Consider the following 16,717-nt stretch of genomic DNA (forward strand, 5'->3'; position numbering starts at 1 on the left):
GAAAAAGCCAGACTGAGAAGCCTGGAGAATGAGGACCTGAATCTCATTTATACCAAAACCTCTGTACACCACTCTGGCAGCTTAAAGGATCTTTCATTTACATCCAATTTAAGGCCTCTTCATGCTACAAGGGGTTTTAGAGAAAATGGTTTTCCACAGAACACATATAGCCTGGCCAGCAGCATATCATGCTTCACGATGCCCTCCAGCTAAGGGGTCTCAACCTGATTAGGAGGGACCAGCTGTAGCATTAAAAGAGTAGTTCAGTCTCCATTCCAATTCAGTCTGTCTTCTTCGCCATGTCTACACAAGGATAATGACCCTTTGAAGACAGTGTTGTCAGTGCCTGATCTCTCTTGGATCCTACTCAATTGATGTTTAAAACATGGAAAAACCATACCCAGCACTGTTACTGAAAGTGTCTGGCATTATGTTCTATCAAGTTTCTATCACCCTTTTTGTAATGATGTTGAAAATAATTTTATTCTCGCCATATTAGCAGCTAAACTATCTTCAGCACCAGTTTAAAGGCGATATGGCGGTCTTGGGTCAACAGGACCAAAATATTAGTAGTGTTTTTTGTTATTGGACAGTTTCTGGTCATGTGGAGACTAGGAACTAACTAAGACCATCAACACATTTCACAGGGGCCACAATCACTACATGTGGCCAACACAAATTCTATTCCCTATTCCCTGATCAAATGAATTACCAATCCATTAAATGGAACAATGGTCTTGTGGTTGAAACTGGACTAGGATTCTAAAAATCTAGGTCCAATTCCTGGTTTTGTCACAGAATCTGGTGTGATTTAGATGGTCTAGACAGTACTTAGTCCTGCCATGAGTGCAGGGGACTGGACTAGATGACCTCTCAAGGTCCCTTCTAGCCCTACAATTCTATGACATAGGGCAATTCTGCCACTTTCATTCAGATTGAATAGTACTGTACTCATCACTTAAGTCAATGGGACTACTCAAGCAGTAAATTGCTACTCAACATGAGTGGAGGTGGGAAAATCTGGACCTTGATCTCTCACCTTCTGTAAACTGGGAATGTTGTATGACAAATCCATAAATACTCAGAAGGTGCTCACATCGATTGCAACTCCACAGATAGCTACATTGAATCGATGTCTTTAACATAATACAGAATTTATCTTCTCATTCTTTCATTTTTAGGAATAAGGCTGTTCCAAATTCCAACAAATGTATCCGTTTTTCACTTTAATCTTTAGACATTTAGGGCTTGTCTACGTGGCACGGCAATCCTCATTAGAAAGGTGTGAATTCTAAAGCACGATGTGTTGTGCATTAACTGGCCTGTGTAAACCCTGAACTTTTAGTTCACACAAGTAAGGTCTATATGGGTCAGTTAGTGTATGACATATTGGTGTAATTTAGAACTCACATTCCTCTAGTGAGCACTGCAGTGTCATGTAGACAAGCCCTCACTCAAGGTGACAGAGCATTGACGATTAAGATAATGAACTAACTTCAACAGTTGTATAAACTGGCACAACTCTTTTGAACTCAGTTGAAGTCTGGAGTTACAGAAGCCAATGGAAGTGTCTGAGTGAGTTTGACCCTAAAGTGGTGGAGTACAATGCCCATAGTAAAAAAAAGAAGGGAATGACGATCATGTCCTATTCTTAGCTTCCCTTTAATCACAGTGAGTTTTAGTTGCAAAAATAAAAGAGAAATTTAATAATGACTCTACTCTTAAGAATACGATTAGTCACTTTGTACCAGATCATCTGTTCTTGCAGTATAACGTGTTGGGGGCTTAGAGGGAGGGAAGATTCAGAAGAGAGAAATTTCTATGAGGATCCTTGCTGGAGAAATGTTGTTGGCCACCACCCCCATAAAAAGACAATGAGGTCCACCCTCAAATCTCAAGGGACCAGAGGGAGGCCCTGTGTATTAGCAGTGGCTCTGGCTCTGCAGAGCCTTCCCTGCTCCCTACACGGTATGTCCCTTAGCCATGACTGTTTACAAGGGAGTTCTGTGCAAAGAATAACCAGAGACCTGAGCTGTATTAACTTTTCTGTGGAATCACCATTCATTGGGCTATAGAGGGCAATGCGTGTTATTGCCACCCACCTCTAGGCTCCAGCCTCTCTGCATTTCCCTCTGACCTGTACATGCTCTACTCCTTCTCCTCATGCTGAACTTGAATCCACAGAGCCCTCTCCATCGGTTTTAGAGGCAGGGGAAACAATGATGCAGAGTCAGTTGACTTTACTCTTCCAAATGTGGAGATTCCCCTCACTGTGAGGATACAGCGGGTATGATTTGGGCCTCTGTGTTGATAATTAGCTCATGGAGCCATGCTGTTATAGTTAAATGAAATGAATACTAACATTCAAAAACAGAACTAAAATAATTTAATATATGATATATATTATATTAGGTAAGGTTCATTCAGCCTCTGTTGAAAAGCACAGAGCTTTAGGCCAGACTTTTACTTAGTTTTCAATTAAAATATTCATGTAAGCAGACAAAAGAAGCTTGTAAATATATTGAATAAATAAAATGTAGCGGTAGATTAGGTCATTGTTACATGAACAAATAGTGAATTTTCTTGTACAGAACGTATAGAAGCTGTCTATATAATATGCTCCTCAATGGGTGGGATGGTGAGGCCTGCGGCTTTTGAAAATAGTGCTTCTCTGTAGTTATTGTAACATCAGCCAACAGTGTAAAGTGATATCTTTTATCCCAATGCCTCCTTTTCAATGCGTAAATAAATATTTGTCTGTCCTCCTGATTGATGGACAACCAGTCACAAGACAAAGGAAGATATCTCCACGCTGACAAAATGTGGGTCCTCTGCAATTCAATGTCTAGAAAAAGCAAGTTTAGCTTTACATTTAAAATTTAGTTTTTAAAAAAAAAAAATAATAAAAAAGATAAGCCTGCATATTTGCATATTTTGAGAATTAAAGGTGAACAAGTTCAGTGATCATTATTTCATTACTTTCCTGTTGATGACAGTAGCCCACAGCAAAGGGGTAAATTGGTTTATAATGAATGAAAATCAATTTTCCACAGACAGATGTTGATTGTTTTGATAGCTACTCAGAGGAAAAGGAATATTGTGGAGTTGCAGAGGTGGGTTGGGGGTGTCATTAGAACATTCTGTTTTGGAGGTCAGAAGTGTATGGTTCTTATAAGACAAAGACTAGAAAGGCCTTTAAGAGGTTTATTTATTCACTTTTTAGTAAAAGTCACATACCCATAGTTTCTTCCTTACCAGCAGCCTTGAAATCAGAAGTGCCAAATCCAAGTTCAGTCATTTATTTGGAAATAAAGCAGTCTTTTGAATAATACCCTTGGAAATACCTACCAGATTTCTGTTAGTAAATCACTGTTGTCCTCCTAAACTTGACCTTTACAGCCTTCTTGAACAGGTATGGCATTAATTACAAAGGGACTGTTTAACACATTCCACTGTGGGATTCTTGTTGCTACAGTATTAACCTGGAGGTGTTCAGTGGAAAATTATAAGGAACCTTCAGTGCTGAAAAGCATTCTCTTCTCATGATGCATTTCCTTTCCCGTAGGCCAAGCAAGGGGCTTTGATTTTAATTTCATTGACATACATGTAAATATAGCTCCAGGTTAAAACTGAAATTTGTCTACAGATTTATGAGTCAAGCAGACATTCTGTCACTAGATTCGTTCATTTTATTTGCACATCACCCCACAACAAGAAACCTGCCTGAGCATCTTTCTGAAAGACATCCAACCTTTCAGATCATTTCACATCTGAGCTGTATACGTGGATTGTCTTGACACATTAGTCCCTCCCTCCCTGCTCTTACCGTTTTTGTAAGTTATATTGCCAACCACCTGGAAAATCTCTAGGCTAACGCCTTCTTCCAGACTTCCAATTACAAGTAATTATTCTACTTTCCATTCCTAATTAATGCTGGCCATACAATACAGCACAAATAATTACCTGAACTACTTCTAAATTTGTTCTTACCAAATTTCTGAGAGAGTCTGCATAAACATGTAAACATAAAACTCGTTTTTAAAAACACACTATAGTTGTCACACATATAAAACTGAAACAGGTAATGTTACACTGCATACATGTAACAATGGGTAAATATAATTTATGCCCTCTTTAAGGCTTCTTTAAATTGCCAGAGCAGTGTAACTGAGAATCAGTTCTATTGATTTCCATGGAGCTGTTTGTGGAATAAATCACTATACATATAGGCATCAAAATCTGCTTCTCTGTAAGAAAGGGTTATACCAGAATATTCTATAAAGTTGCTGCACTTACTAGGCATTAAGAAAGCCACTTGCTGTCACAATGTCACCAAAATCACTTATTAAGGAATAATATTACATAAAATAAAATTATAATTTTATGTTATTACCTTGTCTATATATTTTTTTCTTGTTCCATTTTGAATTCTTTTGCTGTTTCAGTAATCCTACAGTACCAGTATTATTGCCTTTCAAATAAACACACTTGTTTCTCCCATGGCTAAAGCACTTAGCTGTTTTGAGCCATACTGACTAAATCCCCCGGGTTTGTATTTTTCTGCATGGAGATATGTTCATCCTTCTTTTTGGGGGAGTGATTGAATAAATTATTTTTTTTTAATTATGGTAACTGAGACGAGAATTCATTATCTAGTTTAGCCTAAAAGCTCCACATTTGATTTATGTTAGTGAGAATGATTTGGGGGGCAGGTGTTAGGGAAATTACAAAGGTATATAATAAAAACATAAGCCAATTTATGCTATCCTATGCTAGGTAGGCAAAAAAGGGGCAAACTAGAGATTCACTGAAGTAGTTTTATGGATAGGAAACTGTGGAAAGTTGTAGGAAGAGGACTAAAGAGATTAAGCTATTTGTTGTGGTTTTTTTTCTGGACAAGATGAAGAAAGCCCCTGTTCAGACACTGAGGGCATTAAGCTGGGATGGAGAAATGCTCTGAACTATGGCAACTGTTTCTAAAATGGCAAAATGCATTGTTATTTGTTTTGGCAGGGCGAGGAATTACTTCTTTTCCCCCTTTTCTTCTCCCCCCTCGACCCTACGCTTATCTGTTACCTATAACTCCCCACATTTATACATAGTATTCCCTCATGTAACACACTTGGTTTAAAATTGTTTTAAATATTTATAAATATAAATGGACATGCTACAGACTCCAGGCAAACATTTCTGCTTTTGACCCTTGCACACACATTTTGCAAATTTTAGAGAGCAATTTGGTATAAATTGGATGGAGTCATAGGAAGTGATGAACGATTATATAGCGCCAGGGAACAGGTTGAATCTCTTCACTGTTTTCAGGTATTGTCATGTTTGATTTTAAGAGAAGTAGGATTTTTGTACGGAAAGTAATATTGCTTTGGAGTGTCAGCTGAATTTCATTGCAACAGTTTCAATCTTAACTCTTTATCAGTAATCTGTTATTTTTGTTTTGAAATAACAATAAAAGTTTAAAGCCTCTTCGAAATGCTACATTCTCAAATGCTGTGATTTCCAAGATTAGTGCAGCAACACACTCACATTTGGTGCTGTTGCTATTTCCATTGAGCAAGAATTTTCAGCTGCAGTCACAAATCTTAAGAACCAGTGTCTCATGAGAACAGGAGTTACTTTACCCACTGGATCAGTCTACCATCACAATTTAAGATGAAAATGACTCATATAACACTAACTCATTTCAAAGTGTACATACCATTAGGCACTTCCAATCACATGCACCAAAGGACTTCTTGCATTTCCAACACTGATGTGAGGATGTCACTTTCAGTATTTGGAACCACCAAATGTTCACTCTACAGAATTTTGAAAACAGGCATGCGGAGATATTTTGAACATTCTTGCATATAAATACCTGTTTTGAAGTTGGATTTTCAATCCACTTTTGTGCTCTCAAAGCACCTTCCGATGACTCATTATGACTTTCTTATATATGTACCAGCTGTTTGGTCAACAGATACTAGTGTTGGAGGAGCTTTAACAAGGTTTAAAGGCCATTTACATTAACACCACAGTGTTTTAAGTTTAAAAACTTGACTTGGGGCTAGATGTTTCTCCATTGGCATGTTGCAGAGGAGAGAGAGTGAAAATTATTCCAGGAGCGGCCCAAGCACAATACATGGAAGAGAGCAGGAGCTATACTGTATGTTCCTTCCCTTTTTTAAAACCATCAGAACTCCTTCACGTGAACACTAGGAAACTGGGGCCCCACTGGATTTTGAGTGCTGTGACCAGCGGATGGCAGAACCAGAGCACAGACAGTGGTATGCTCTCCTCAGGACCCTATGGATTTTCAGATGGAAATCCACACCGGAATTAATCCTGCTCCTAAGCCCATCTTCACAACTTCTAGCCCCATGCACCTTGACATGGAGGGCAATGAGCAGCCCAGCATGTACGCCAAGCATGGATTCCAACTCAGCCATGCTACATTGCTTTGGAGAAAACCAAGGAACCATTCAGATTTGATATATCCACAGATCTTCATGTTCCACCCTGTTGCAAAGACACACACCCCTGCCTCCTCCATATGGTCATACACCTCTCTCCCTAAGGGGAGAACGTAGCAGAAACTCTGCAAGTTCATACTCAGAGTTCTTAGAACCCACCGCACACCCAGGTTTTTCCCATGAGAGAATTTAGCCCATACTCTTCCACTGAGTGCTCTTTTTTTCCCAGCATTTTGTATCTGTACTCATAAATCTTGACACCCCATCCCACGGAAACAAAATGTGTTTGCAAGATCCTCTGCCAAGATTAGGGCAAGTGTTAATTATAACATTCCAGTTTTTATTTACTTAATCAAATAATTCTCTGGCTGTTCTTTACAAAAAAAGCCTTAATTATACAATCTATTGACATAGGTGTCTGGAATGTCCCTTAATATTTTCACATTTGTTAGGATTTTATCTATTCAGTTACTGCAGACATTCTCCTAACCTGACCACCTCCACATTTTTACAAGTGTCTGCTGATGACAAAACTTCCCTCTTCTTCCTTGACAGATGTCCCCCTCATTGGTTCTCCATTTGGACTCTTGTTCACTGAAGTGAAAAATTTACACATTCCTTTAACAAAAATGTACACATTTCTCCCCCCTAAACTTCCTGGCTAAACAGATTAAGAAGTTTCTAAATTGTATTGAAAAAAACTGGATATTGTATTCTCAAGTTGTTTAATGTTGCAAAAGTCAAAACTTAAATGGAAGCAGGAGTAGACACATAGATATGTCTGAAAAAATATTTTTAAAGTGCATAAAATGGAAGAGTAGGGGACTGGATAGCCCAGAAAACTGGTAACAGGGTACAGAGCATTTTTCCCTAAGTCACTGGTTTGATTCTAGCCAGATCAATAGTGAATACAAGTAATTATCTGATGCTCAGTGGGGTCTATGTTAAATAAATTCATAGGCCCAGATCCTGAAAGGTACTTAGGTTCCTAACTTCCACAGATTTCAATGGAAGTTAAGAGCCTAAATGCCTTCCAGGATTTGGGCCAGTCTTTGTACAACTGCTAGGGACAGGTAGCCACATTACACCACTGCAATTAGGAGAAACGGGTAACTTGTTGAAACCCTTGGCAGACAAGGGCTGAAAAGGATTGAACTCCCCCTTTCACCACTAGAGGTGGACCATCCAGAAAGGGCTGAAACCCAGTGGTTGGGTAGAGCACAGCTGCTGTCTATGCTGTATCTATCAGTCTTTAGGATTGTCATTGTGGCACTTTGTTAGTTCTAAAATAATATTTTTAAAAGATAAAAAGGTTCACAAATCAATGATGTACAAGGCAGGCATGATGCCAATGCACTTTGCCCAATACTCCTGTTAAAAGGGTTACAGTGTAAAAGAAAAAAAGCATTTTACACCTTTTGTGTAAAGCATCTATGACTGATGAATACAGCCTCAATTTGCTTCTGCTTGTAATCTTCACCTGATGCCATTTTAGATCCCTGACAATTTAGTTTTGACCAGAATGTTTGTTGGGTAGTAATTTTATACATCAATGTAATCTCTTCTCTGTCTCTTGGCCAATCAAGTGTGGCCATGAAGCTCAGATGAACATTTCTGGCACTCTAAGGATGAGTAAGGAACACTATTAATATAACAAGAGACACAGAAGCAATATTGTCAGTGTAATAATAAATACTAATATTTCCCACTTCTATGGGGTCTTTCATCCAACAATCTACAATATTTTACAGATTGAGTCCCACAATGACTTTATAGGTTAGGTAATTAACAGCATCCTCAATCATAAGCATTTTGGTACTTCTGTGAAGAGATGACTCACAGGACGTTATGGTGCCATGCATAAAAGCAAACTTTTATTAACTACAGAAAAAGAAGGCAAACAAGAATTAGAGCTTTCAAAATCCCGAGTACATCCAAAATCTCTGACTTCAGCTCCTGAAATTTAACTGGAACCGTGTCTCTTCATTGTCCTATGTCAGTGCAGTTCATGGCTCAAGTGACACTTGTCGGACCAGTGCTAGAGATCATTTATATAGCACTGTTATTCCAAGAGAATGGTTATTGTTGTGCCTGTGACTCTATAAATGCATCTTCACTGGACTGGCTGTTACCTCCCAAATCCTGCCAGCCTTCTTCAGGAGTCTGGCTGATTGCTCTTAACAAACCCATTCTCTCTGTGGATGAATTTAGGGAAAGGCAATCCCTATTGTTTTCTCATCAGAGGTGGTTGCTCATGAGCTGAAAGGAGAATTGGAAAAGATTTAAATTTAAAACAGGCTTTCTCCTTTTATCAAGAGACAACAGGGCCAGATCCTAAAGAATGGCTGTTTGGAACCTGATTCTGTTTGTGGGGTAGAGCTATGGTGGTGGCTCAAAGCTACATATAGGGATCCCTTATCTTGTAGCTACTGGTCCAATTCTAAGAAGCAATTCAGGGAAACCTTAAGGCTGCTCTAAATCAACGCAAGAGCCCCCAAAAAGCATAGGGGCTGCAAAAAGTATAATGTATAGCCAAGTGTGCCAGCTCTACACCATTTCAGCTAGCTTTGAACTTGTTTTGCGCTGTTGGAATGGATGTACTGGGACCAAGGATCTGGCCAGTTTGACTCTTCTCCCATCTTTAACTGAGCTGTAATCACACTACAGCATGCAGTCATCAATTTAACCCCATAATGAGGGACAAACACCAAAATCATTTCCCAGAACATCAGGGAAAGGCGTGGGAAGACAGAATGTTGCAATTATTTAAAAGAAAGGAAAGACAGGGAGTGGGAAATAAATGTAGTTCCCATAAATAACATGCATACAGATGTGTGCACAAACAAAAGAAAAGTCTTAGTACAAAGAAAAGGGACTAGAAGCTGAAGAAGACTATCCCCAGTGCCATGAAGGGGGGAAAGAATGGAGCTTTTATCCTCCTCTTCCAGAAGGGCTTCTCTAAAAGCTCCACAAAAAATAAAAACAAGGTGAAGGTGAGAGACCTTCTCTTCGCCATGAAGATTCCCTAAGAGCTCTTCCTTGCCAAACCCAATGTTACCAAATACAGGGAAGGAAATATTATCTAAAAAGGACAGATCAATCCCCATGTGACAGACTACAAAACTGAGGAAGAGAGAGAGAGAGGATTTTGCAAGATTTCTTTGAGATCTGCTCTGCACAGAAGAGAAGGATCATCAGGACACCTTAAAAATGATTATCTATCTTTCGTAACTGTTGTCCTGTGAGATGTGTTGCTCCTGTCCATTCCAAGTAGGTGTATGTGTACCACGTGCAGTTGTCAGAAGGTTTTTCCCCTAGCAGTACTCGTTGGGTCGGTGCAGGTGTTCTCTGGAGTCGCGTCTTCATGGCACCATATATAGGGCCCTGCCAACTCGCCACCTCTTTGGTTCCTTCTTGCTGGCTGGCTCCAACAGAAGGGAAGGTGGGTGGGTCTTGGAATGGACATGAGCAACACATCTCAAAGGAAAACAATTATGAAAAGGCAGGTTACCGTTTTTTCTTCTTCGAGTGCTTGCTCATGTTGATTCCAAGCAGATGACTCCCAAGCTGACCATAGAAGGAGAGGTTGGAACTCACAGAATCGCTGATTGAAGCACAGCCCTGCCGAATGCTGCATCGTCCCTGGGTTGTTTGGTGATGGCATAATGCGAGGTGAACATGTGGATCGATGACCATATTGCAGCCCTGTAGATCTCCTGCATATGGACAAGCATTAGGAACGCTGATGAGGAGGTCTGCGCCCTCATGGAGTGCGCTGTCAGTGCCGGGGCTGGCACCTTTGCTAGGTCACAGCTAGTCCTAATGCAGGGCGTGATCCACAAGGAAATCTTCTGGGACGACACTGGGAAACCCTTCATCCTGCCCGCTACTGCAACAAGGAGTTGGTTTGATTTAAGAAATGGTCTTGTCCTTTTGATGTAGAAAGCTAGTGCCTGCCTGATATCCAGGGAATGAAGTTTTCGTTCCCTGCTATTGGCATGCAGCTTAGGGAAGAATAGAGGAGAAAGATGTCCTGGCTCATTTGAAACTGGGATACCACCTTAGAGAGGAAGGCCAGATGTGGTCACAACTGGACCTTGTCCTTATGGAACACCGTGTACGGAGGTTTGGATGTCATGGCTTTGAGCTCAGACACCCTCCTAGCTGAGGTTATTGCAATCAGGAATGCCATCTTCCATGAGAGGTAGAGGAGCAAACATGTTGCTAAGGGATCAAAAGGAGGCCCCATTAGCCTGGATAACACCACGTTAAGGTCCCATGCCAATACTGGACAGCAAACTTGGGGGTGTAGCCTATTCAAGTCCTTGAGAAAATGGGTCACCATCAGATTAGCAAAGACTGATCAACCATCCACCCCAGGATGGAACACAGAGATTGCCACTAGATGCACCTTTATGGATGGTACTGCCAGACCTAGCTGCTTCAAGTGCAGCAGATAGTCCAAAATGAAGGGTAACACTGCTTGCGTTGGAGGGATGCCCTTCTGCATTGCCCAAATGGAAAACCTCTTCCACTTGGCCAAGCATGTAGCTCTGGTGGATGATTTACTGCTGCTGAGGACCACCTTTCTGACAGGCCCTGAGCATGCGGACTCCGTGGGATTTAACCATGAAGCTTCCACACTGTGAGGTAGAGAGACTCGAGGGCTGGATGTTGGAGGCTGTGTGATTAGGTCTGGCACCAAAGGCAGGATGATTGGAGTGACTACCGACAGTTCCAGTAGCGTCATATACCAATGCTGTCGGGGCCAGGCTGGGTCTGTCAGTATGACAGACACTCTATCCCTCCTGATCTTGAGTAGGACATAGTGAACAAGCAGGAAAGGCGGGAAGGTGGACCTTCCAAGGAAGGAGGAACGCATCCGCAATCAATCCTGGGCTATGGTTCAGGAATAAACAAAACTGTTGACACTTCCTGTTGAGTCTTGTTGCGAACAGATCAACTTGCGGAACTCCCCACTGCTGGAAGATGCTGTTCACAACATCTGGGTGAATTGACCACTTGTGGCAGCAGAAGGATCTGCTGAGATGGTCCCCCAGCTTGTTCTGGGATCCAGGGAGGTAAGATGCCTCTAGGTGTATGGAGTGACCTATGCAGAAATCCCACTGCTTCAGGGCTTCTTGACCCTGTCTGTTTATATAAAACATTGCTGTTGTATTGTCCATCTGATATGCATCTGCCTTGTAGATGGAACTGGAAGGTTTGGCACACTAGACAAACTGCTTTCAGCTCCCTGCTCTTGATGTGCAGCAACAACTCTGCTTGAGACCAGAGGCCTTGAGTCCTGAGGGTTTCTAAATGCGCTCTCCACTCCAGTGCTGACTAGACACAATGACGGCTGGAGTCTGGAAAAGGGCACTCCCACGCATACCGACTGAGGCTTGAGCCACCAAGGAAGAGACTTGACGACCTGAGGAGGAAGTGAAACTACCCTGTCTAATTTGTTTCTGCGTGGCTGGTACGCTGATGTCAGCCAAGCCTGGAGAGGTCTGAGCCGTAGCCTTGCATGGTGGACCATATACATGCAAAAGGCCACGTGATCTAGGAGCTTCAAGCAGCTCGGTGCTGTCGTGGTGGGAAAGTGTCTGAAGTCCTCTATGATGGAGCAAATGATTTGGAAGTGAGATTCTGGCAGAAGTGTCCAGGCCCGAACCGAGTCTTGGACTGCTCCTATAAAAGCTATTTTTTGGGTAGGGGACAAGGTTGACTTGGGTACATTTAGCTGCAGACCCAGTCTATTGAAGGTTGACATGTGCCTCTACCTGCTCCCTGGAGTGGCCCTTGACAAGCCAGTCATCTAGATACAGGAACACTTGGACCTGTTGTCTCCTCAGGAAGGCAGCGACAACTGCCAAAGACTTGGTGAACACTTCAGGGGCTGCTGATAGGCTGAAGGGGAGCACCGTAAATTGATAGAATGTGGTTTATTACGAACCTGAGGACCTTCTGTGGGATGGGACTATTTATATATGAAAATAAATGTCCTTCAAGTCGAGGGTGGCATTCAGTTTCTCCATGAAACTGTTGAGGTTTTGCAGGTCGAGAATGGGTCTGAGACCCCGTTTAGGATTAACAAATATTGGGAGTAAAACCCCTTTTCCCATAGTTCCTGAGGAACCTTCTACTGCTCCAGCTCTTAGGAGCCTTTGCACCTCCTGCAAAAGAAGTTGCTCATGAGAGGGGTCCCTGAAGAGGGATTGGAGGGAGAAGAGGAACAGAACTGGAGAGAATACCCCAATTCTATCCTGTGCAGCACTCATCTGTCCAAGGTTATCTGAGCCCATGCATGACAGAAATGGGACAGACAGTTCAGGAAGAGGGAGAAGGATCTGGTCTGGTATGCCAGCCTCAGGCACCCTCTAAATCAGGGGTGGCCAACCCGCAGCTCTTTGCTTCTCTGAATGCAGCTCGTGAAATTGACAAGCAGCCAGGCAGGAGAAAGTGAAATTGACAATCTGCCCCCGAAATTGACTGATCAGTGGCAATTGTCTGCTGCCACCAAAATTGATCGATTACTGCAAATTGTCCCCAGAGGGTAAGAGAGGAGGGGAGGTTGTCAATTGAGAAGTGAAATTGACAAGCTGCCGCGGAAAATGAGGGATCAGCGCAAATTGTCGGTGGAGGGTAAGGAAAATGTGGCTCTTAGCGTTATCAACAGCTATTTCTTGACTCTTTGTCTCTGACTGGTTGTCCACCCATGCTCTAAATGCTTGCTTGGAGCCGGAGAACTGCCTCGCCAAGCACTGGTTGGCAGCGGCTGAGGTATCCTACACCTGTTATTTCTGCCCCGCTTCCTAGAATAGTCCTGCCTAGGCTCCACAGGATAAAACTGCTGAGCAGAATGTGCCTTAAAATGCTTCCTTTGGGTGGATCGTATATGAAGCCTGAAGGATTTCGGTGTTGCCCTTGAATCCTTCAGGCTGTAGAGTTCAGAGTCCATGTGCTCTGAAAACAACCCTGAACCTTCAAATAGCAAGTCCTGAATTGTTTGCTGGACCTCTGGGGGGAGGCCCCACACCTGCAGCTAAGAGCTCCTTATCACGGCAACTGCAGCTGACATAGTTCGTGTGGTCAAGTCTGCCACATCCAGGGCAGCATGCAACAAGGTTCTTGCCAGTGCCTTGTCTTCTTCCACAACTGCTCTCAATTCCGATCTGGAGATGGCCAGGAGCAGCTCTTTGAACCTTGACTTCATCTCCCATGAATTAAAATTATATTGGCTCAATATTGCTTGTTGGTTGTGATGCAAAGCTGGAGCCCCCAGGTGGGGTACACCTTCCTACCAAAGAGATCCAGCTTCGAGTCCTTGGACTTGGGTGTTGGGCCTTGCAGTCCCCGCTTCTCTTTCTTGTTTACTACTGTTACCACTAGTGACCCTGGCTGTGGATGGGTAAAGAGGAACTCATGCCACCCTGGAAGAGCCCTCTGGTGCTAAGATATCCACCATATGATCCACTGACTCCTTCACTTCCTTTGCTTGGAGTGCTAGGTTATGGGCCACTCTTTGCAATAGATCCTGGTGAGCCCTGATGTCCACTGGGGGTGGCACGGTCTAAGTCCCTGCCACCACCTCATTGGGGGAGGATTGATGAGGATGTCCTGGGTGGTACGGGGCCTTCCTGACCCTCCGAGTCACAGGTTTCACCCTGTGTCAGGTTGACATGCTTGGTGCTGAACCCCGCATCATACTCTGTGCCAGCCTTGGGGTTGATCTCGACGTCTCCCTTGGTGCCGGGCAGTGTCAAGTGTTCCTTGTGTGGCTGGGGAGCCTGTTCATCAGAGGCAACTGAATAAAAAGGCTTACAGTAAGACCCCTGGGCCTGGTGGTATGCCCATGGAGTCCAAAAGGGCCATTGTGTGGGCATCTGCCATTGCATTGGTGTGTTCAGAACACCCCTCTTCAGCTGTCAAGTGGCCAGGAGACTAAACAAGCAGGACACAGTCCTATTCATAACCATCCATGTACTGCACTTGTAACACTGCCAGAGGTGGAAGGCCAAAGGCGGCTTCACACCACCTTTGTGGTTCCATTATCCTAAAACCAATGAGGGAGAGAACAGGATCCTGTGGCTAGGGAGCAAGCCTGGCACTTAGGAAATCCATGTTCATTTTCCTGCCACAGCCTTCTTGTGTGACCTTGGCCAAGTCACTCAGTCTTTCTGGGCCTCATCTGGGTTCCCCATGTCTAAAATGGGGATTTTTAAATTCTTTCCTACCTCAGAGGAGTGCTGAGAAGACAAAAGAATTACAGATAATGAGATGTTCAGGTATTACTTAAGTACCTAAGATAGACAGGGGCCAGTCTGGTTCAAGTGCAACATAAAGCAACCTCAGGGCATTGGTTGGCTGGATCGGAAAATCTGGGCCTAAATATAAAGTGTATTAATAGCTGACATGCCAACTTTTAAGTCAGAGTTAAAGTTGCCTTAGCTATTTCTTTTCCTGCAAGATGCAACCTCATCCATCTGAAATTATGATAAAGTTGGGGCATGAGCTGCAAAATAAAAGCAAATGATTTAGTGGTTACATCATTTAGCATGTATTTCTTTAGTTCCAGTAGGATTTTAAGGAAAACACTGGGGTTTGTAGCCCTCATGGAAGAACTGAGTTTTCAGGAGGGAAGTGGAGGAGGAAAGAGTGGAGGCATGGTGGACTGCATTGGGGAAGAGATTCTAGGCATAGTGTACTGCATGGAAAAAGAGAGAGAAACAAAAGGGAAAGAAGAACACACGGGAACAATTAGTCCTGTGGTTTGGATAATCAAAGGGATTGAAGGGAGAGTGCAAAAAACCCACCAAACCCAGAGAGCAGAGGGGTATGCAGGAGCAATGAAGGGAGGAAAAGGAGCTTTAGTTTGCTACAAAGAACAAGGAAAACTAGTGAAAAGATCAGAAGAGCATATGGACATGATGGCATGGTGGGCGAGAGACTCTTTTTACAATTGCTTTGTTCCCTCTTCAGTCTGTCCAAAATGCAAGAGTCACAAAGTCAGAGAGAGAGACTGCTGTAGATAATTAGGGCATAGGTGAGGGTTTTGGTAGTGGAAACAAAAAGAATGGATGCATTTGAGGATTCTTCAGAAAAAAAGATCAGCAGATTTACAAGTACAGCACTGATGGAGGGAGAGGAGAGAATAAAGTAAAAAAAAAAAGTGGCCTACAAGCTTTAGGGTCAGAGAGGATAGTGAGTTGGCTATTTTAATAAAAAGAAGAGGAAAAATGAGGACTTTGGGTTTTTGTCAGCTTGAGTTGGCAGCTGACCTCCAGGAAGAGATGTTGGACAGACAGTCAGAAACACTAATCTACATGTAGGGTGGAAAGTCAGGCTGGAAAGGTAGATATGAAAGTCACAGCATAAAGACAGCAAACAAAGCTGTTGGACCTACTGAAGTCACTCAGGAATAAAATGTAGAGGAAGAAGACACAACACAAAGGGACTCTTACAGAAAGTGGGAGAAGGCAAGATATATTCAAAAGACAAAGAACCAGGTGAGCATAATATCTGAATCCAATGAGGAAGGAAGTTTCTGAAAAGAGGAAGTAAAATCAACAGTTCTGAAAACAGTGAACAGATTGAGAAGTATGAAAATACCAAAGAGATCTCGAGACTTACCTAGAAAGAGGGCATTCCTATTCCTAGCAAGAAAATTTATTTTCAGGGCTTTTTGGTGTCAAGGTGTGACTATCAGTTCCACAGACTCTGGAGCAATCTGAGTTTCTTGTACCACATTCCTCACATTCTTATACTCTTCTTCCTCACACCCAGTTTAGCCTGTTTTGTAATTGTATGTAACAATCCCAACAGCCCTCTTTGTATCCTGTAGTTGGTTGTCAGTGTGTTCTTCTCTTAAGACTGTTCCACAAGCAAAGACCACAGTCTCTCATTTCTTCTTTAAAATCTCTTCCTTAGTTTCCCAACACTTCTTCCTGTTGTCTTCCATTGCTTGGCACCTGTTGGTGTGGTTTCTGTTCACTGCCCTAGCTGTGGGAGCCTCTCTGCATTTTAGGGTCCTCTGTCCTCATTATGGCTACTGGTTCACTGTGGTTTTGTACCTGTGGTTTCCTAAGACCTTCCTGGCTCCATTGTTACCAGACTCTTCTGCTTGTTAGAACTGTTCTCATTTTTATCTTACGGAAACATTAGTGCTATACACATTTTCTGCCTGCCACCTTATCCTGTCTGTGCATTCTTGTAAGTGCACTCTACTCTTTTCAGGGGTGGAGAAAATT

General features: G+C 42.7%; 1 long non-coding RNA gene across 2 annotated transcripts in view; it reads right to left on the minus strand.

Annotated features, from left to right (window-relative positions):
* Positions 1 to 16,717, minus strand: part of LOC137162364 (uncharacterized) — a 34,069-nt gene that overhangs the window by 15,213 nt on the left and 2,139 nt on the right. Inside the window, exon 1 of one of the 2 annotated variants that reach the window (XR_010922355.1) lies at positions 4,394 to 4,615. The exons of the other annotated variant lie outside the window; for it this stretch is intronic. This is a non-coding gene — a long non-coding RNA (uncharacterized lncRNA). Of the gene's footprint in view, positions 1 to 4,393; positions 4,616 to 16,717 lie in introns of those variants that run through there. 2 annotated transcript variants of the gene reach the window in all.

Source organism: Emydura macquarii, unplaced genomic scaffold, assembly GCF_026122565.2.
Source record: "Emydura macquarii macquarii isolate MOO-44397 ecotype Brisbane River unplaced genomic scaffold, CSIRO-AGI_Emac_v2 contig_2422, whole genome shotgun sequence".
NCBI lineage: Eukaryota > Metazoa > Chordata > Testudines > Chelidae > Emydura > Emydura macquarii.